This window comes from Oncorhynchus keta, chromosome 28, assembly GCF_023373465.1.
Source record: "Oncorhynchus keta strain PuntledgeMale-10-30-2019 chromosome 28, Oket_V2, whole genome shotgun sequence".
Taxonomy (NCBI): Eukaryota; Metazoa; Chordata; class Actinopteri; order Salmoniformes; family Salmonidae; genus Oncorhynchus; species Oncorhynchus keta.
Genome location: NC_068448.1, coordinates 40,949,085 through 40,955,084, shown reverse-complemented (window position 1 = coordinate 40,955,084; position 6,000 = coordinate 40,949,085).

Genomic DNA, 6,000 nt, shown 5'->3' with positions numbered 1-6,000 from the left:
GTCGTGCCATTAATTTGCCACCATCACCTCATGTTTCAGAATAATTATGCACAGTCCCATGTCGCAAGGATCTGTACACAATTCCTGGAGACTGAAAATGTCCCAGTTTTTCCATGGCCTGCATACTCACCAGACAGGTCACCCATTGAGCATGTTTGAGATGCTCTGGATAGACATGTACGACAGCGTGTTCCAATTCCCACCAATATCCAGCAACTTCGCACAGCCATTGAAGAGGAGTGGGACAACATTCCACAGGCCACAATCAACAAATTGATCAAATTGATCATGAGGCAAATGATGGTCATACCAGACACTGACTAGTTCTGATCCACACTCCAACTTTTTTTTAAAGGTATCTCTACCAACAGATGCATATTTATTCCCCAGTCATGTGAAATCCATAGATTAGGGCCTAATAAAATTATTTGAGTTGACAGATTTCCTTATGTGAACTGTAACTCAGTAAAATCTCTCTCTCACTCTATATATATATACAGTGATTATTAAACAGCACGATCATTACACAGATGAACCTTGTGCTGGGGACAACAAAAGCCCAAACTAAAATGTGCAGTTTTGTCACACAACACAATGCCACAGATGTCTCAAGTTTTGTGTTAGTGTACAAGTGGCATGTTGACTGCAGGCAAGTCCACCAGAGCTGTTGCCAGGTAATTAAATGTTTCTTTCTCTACCTATGTATTTTTGTAAATAACAACTGGTGCACGATATCTAAGGAAGTCTCAAACTATTGCTCACCTGAGGTAGAGTATCTCATGATAAGCTGTAGACCACACTATCTACCTAGAGAGTTTTCATATGTATTTTTCATAGCTGTTTGCATATCACCACAGACTGAGGCTGGCACTAAGACAGCACTGAATGAGCTGTATTCCGCCATAACCAAACAAGAAAATGCTCACCCAAAGGCGGCGTTCCTAGTAGCCAGGAACTTTAATGCAGGAAATCTTAAATCCGTTTTTACCAAATTTCTATCAGCATGTTATATGTGCAACCAGAGGAAAAAAACTCTGGACCACCTTAACTCCACACAGAGACACATACAAAGCTCTCCCTCGCCCTTCATTTGGCAATCTGACCATAATTCCATCCTCCTGATTCCTGCTTACAAGCAAAAATGAATGCAGGAAGCACCAGTGACTAGATCAATAAAAAAGTGGTTAGATGAAGCAGATGCTAAGCTACAGGACCGTTTTGCAAGCACAGACTGGAATATGTTCCGGGATTCCTCAAATGGCATTGAGGAGTACACCACATCAGTCATTGGCTTCATCAATAAGTGCATCAATGTAGTCATCCCCACAGTGACCGTACGCCATGGATTACAGGCAACATTCGCACTGAGCTAAAGGCTAGAGCTGCCGCTATCAAGGAGCGGGACTCTAACCCAGAAGCATATCAGAAATCTCTCTATGCTCTCAGACGAACCATCAAACAGGCAAAGCATCAATAAAGGACTAAGATCGAATCATACTACACTAGCTCTGACGCTCATCACATGTTGCAGGACTTGCAAACCATTACAGACGACAAAGAGAAGCACAACTAAGAGGTGACCAGTGACACGAGCCTACCAGACGAGCTAAACTAGCTCTATGCTCGCTTCGAGGCAAAAAACACTGAAACATGCATGAGAGCACCAGCTGTTCCAGAAGACTGTGTGATCACGCTCTCCACAGCCAATGTGAGTAAGACCTTTAAACAAGTCAACATTCACAAGGCCGCAGGGCCAGACAGATTACCAGGATGTGTACTGCAAGCATGTGCTAACCAACTGGCAAGTGTCTTCACTGACATTTTCAACCTCTCCCTATCCGAGTCTGTAATACCAACATGTTTTAAGCAGACCACCATAGTGCCTGTGCCCAAGAACACTAAGGTAACCTGCCTACCGACCCGTAACATTCACATCTGTAGCCATGAAATTCTTTATCCCAGAAACCCTAGACCCACTCCTATTTGCATACCGCCCCAACAGATCCACAGATGATGCAATCTCCTGTATATTACATTTACATTTACATTTACATTTAAGTCATTTAGCAGACGCTCTTATCCAGAGCGACTTACAAATTGGTGCATACACCTTATGACAACCAGTGGAACAGCCACTTGCATCTAAATCTTGTTGGGGGGGAGGGGAGAAGGGGGTGAGAAGGATTACCCCTTACTTACCCTATCCTAGGTATTCCTTGAAGAGGTGGGGTTTCAGGTGTCTCCGGAAGGTGGTGATTGACTCCGCTGTCCTGGCGTCGTGAGGGAGTTTGTTCCACCATTGGGGGCCAGAGCAGCGAACAGTTTTGACTGGGCTGAGCGGGAACTGTACTTCCTCAGTGGTAGGGAGGCGAGCAGGCCAGAGGTGGATGAACGCAGTGCCCTTGTTTGGGTGTAGGGCCTGATCAGAGCCTGGAGGTACTGAGGTGCCGTTCCCCTCACAGCTCCGTGGCGAGCACCATGGTCTTGTAGCGGATGCGAGCTTCAACTGGAAGCCAGTGGAGAGAGCGGAGGAGCGGGGTGACGTGAGAGAACTTGGGAAGGTTGAACACCAGACGGGCTGCGGCGTTCTGGATGAGTTGTAGGGGTTTAATGGCACAGGCAGGGAGCCCAGCCAACAGCGAGTTGCAGTAATCAAGACGGGAGATGACAAGTGCCTGGATTAGGACCTGCGCCGCTTCCTGTGTGAGGCAGGGTCGTACTCTGCGGATGTTGTAGAGCATGAACCTACAGGAACGGGACACCGCCTTGATGTTAGTTGAGAACGTCAGGGTGTTGTCCAGGATCACGCCAAGGTTCTTAGCGCTCTGGGAGGAGGACACAATGGAGTTGTCAACCGTGATGGCGAGATCATGGAACGGGCAGTCCTTCCCGGGAGGAAGAGGAGCTCCGTCTTGCTGAGGTTCAGCTTGAGGTGGTGATCCGTCATCCACACTGATATGTCTGCCAGACATGCAGAGATGCGATTCGCCACCTGGTCATCAGAAGGGGAAAGGAGAAGATTAATTGTGTGTCGTCTGCATAGCAATGATAGGAGAGACCATGTGAGGTTATGACAGAGCCAAGTGACTTGGTGTATAGCGAGAATAAGAGAGGGCCTAGAACAGAGCCCTGGGGACACCAGTGGTGAGAGCGCGTGGTGAGGAGACAGATTCTCGCCACGCCACCTGGTAGGAGCGACCTGTCAGGTAGGACGCAATCCAAGCGTGGGCCGCGCCGGAGATGCCCAACTCGGAGAGGGTGGAGAGGAGGATCTGATGGTTCACAGTATCGAAGGCAGCCGATAGGTCTAGAAGGATGAGAGCAGAGGAGAGAGAGTTAGCTTTAGCAGTGCGGAGCGCCTCCGTGATACAGAGAAGAGCAGTCTCAGTTGAATGACTAGTCTTGAAACCTGACTGATTTGGATCAAGAAGGTCATTCTGAGAGAGATAGCGGTAGAGCTGGCCAAGGACGGCACGCTCAAGAGTTTTGGAGAGAAAAGAGAGAAGGGATACTGGTCTGTAGTTGTTGACATCGGAGGGATCGAGTGTAGGTTTTTCAGAAGGGGTGCAACTCTCGCTCTCTTGAAGACGGGAGGGACGTAGCCAGCGGTCAGGGATGAGTTGATGAGCGAGGTGAGGTAAGGGAGAAGGTCTCCGGAAATGGTCTGGAGAAGAGAGGAGGGGATAGGGTCAAGCGGGCAGGTTGTTGGGCGGCCGGCCGTCACAAGACGCGAGATTTCATCTGGAGAGAGAGGGAGAAAGAGGTCAGAGCATAGGGTAGGGCAGTGTGAGCAGAACCAGCGGTGTCGTTTGACTTAGCAAACGAGGATCGGATGTCATCGACCTTCTTTTCAAAATGGTTGACGAAGTCATCTGCAGAGGGAGGAGGGAGGGAGGGGGGATTCAGGAGGGAGGAGAAGGTGGCAAAGAGCTTCCTAGGGTTAGAGGCAGATGCTTGGAATTTAGAATGGTAGAAAGTGGCTTTAGCAGCAGAGACAGAGGAGGAAAATGTAGAGAGGAGGGAGTGAAAGGATGCCAGGTCCGCAGGAGGGCGAGTTTTCCTCCATTTCCGCTCGGCTGCCCGGAGCCCTGTTCTGTGAGCTCGCAATGAGTCGTCGAGCCACGGAGCGGGAGGGGAGGACCGAGCCGGCCTGGAGGATAGGGGACATAGGGAGTCAAAGGATGCAGTAAGGGAGGAGAGGAGGGTTGAGGAGGCAGAATCAGGAGATAGGTTGGAGAAAGTTTGAGCAGAGGGAAGAGAAGATAGGATGGAAGAGGAGAGAGTAGCGGGGGAGAGAGCGAAGATTGGGACGGCGCGATACCATCCGAGTAGGGGCAGTGTGGGAAGTGTTGGATGAGAGCGAGAGGGAAAAGGATACAAGGTAGTGGTCGGAGACTTGGAGGGGAGTTGCAATGAGGTTAGTGGAAGAACAGCATCTAGTAAAGATGAGGTCAAGCGTATTGCCTGCCTTGTGAGTAGGGGGAGGGTGAGAGGGTGAGGTCAAAAGAGAGAGGAGTGGAAAGAAGGAGGCAGAGAGGAATGAGTCAAAGGTAGACGTGGGGAGGTTAAAGTTGCCCAGAACTGTGAGAGGTGAGCCGTCCTCAGGAAAGGAGCTTATCAAGGCATCAAGCTCATTGATGAACTCTCCGAGGAACCTGGAGGGCGATAAATGATAAGGATGTTAAGCTTGAAAGGGCTGGTAACTGTGACAGCATGGAATTCAAAGGAGGCAATAGACAGATGGGTAAGGGGAGAAAGAGAGAAAGACCACTTGGGAGAGATGAGGATCCCGGTGCCACCACCCCGCTGACCAGAAGCTCTCGGGGTGTGCGAGAACACGTGGGCGGACGAGGAGAGAGCAGTAGGAGTAGCAGTGTTATCTGTGGTGATCCATGTTTCCGTCAGTGCCAAGAAGTCAAGGGACTGGAGGGAGGCATAGGCTGAGATGAACTCTGCCTTGTTGGCCACAGATTGGCAGTTCCAGAGGCTACCAGAGACCTGGAACTCCACGTGGGTATTGGGACCACCAGGTTAGGGTGGTCGCGGCCACGCGGTGTGGAGCGTTTGTATGGTCTGTGCAGAGAGGAGAGAACAGGGATAGACAGACACATAGTTGACAGGCTACAGAAAAGGCTACGCTAATGCAAGGAAATTGGAATGACAAGCGGACTACACGTCTCGAATGTTCAGAAAGTTAAGCTTACGTAGCAAGAATCTTATTGACTAAAATGATTAAAATGATACAGTACTGCTGAAGTAGGCTAGCTGGCAGTAGCTGCCAGCTAGCTATTGTTATTTTACTGCTTCTCTTTAATTAAATGTTACGTGTTACTAGTGGTTAGAGCGTTGGACTAGTAACCAAAAGGTTGCAAGATCAAATCCCCGAGCTTACAAGGTAGAAATCTGTCGTTCTGCCCCTGAACAACACTGTTCCTAGGCTGTGATTGAAAATAAGAATTTGTTCTTAACTGACTTGTGTAGTTAAATAAAGGTTAAAATGTCCAATTCTTATCTGTATTTTTAAACTGTATTGCTGGTTAGGTGCTTATAAGTAAGCATTTCACTGTAACGTCTACATCAGTTGTATTCGGCGCATGTGACTAATAACATTTGATTTACAGTATATGGACAATATCAGTCGACAGTTTGGACACTCCTACTCATTCAAGAGTTTTTCTTTATTTTGACTATTTTCTACATTGTAGAATAATAGTGAAGACATCAAAACAATGAAGTTTTGGAATCATAAAGTAACCAAAAAAGTGTTAAACCTTTCAAGATATACTTTATATTTCAGATTATTCAAAGTAACCACCCTTTGCCTTGCTGACAGCTTTGCATACTCTTGGCATTCTCTCAACCAGCTTCATGAGGTAGTCACCTGGAATGCATTTCAATTAACAGGTGTACCTTGGTAAAAGTTCATTTGTGGAATGTCTTTCCTTCTTAATGCGTTTGAGCCAATCAGATAGCCCTATTTGGTAAAAGACCAAGTCCAAA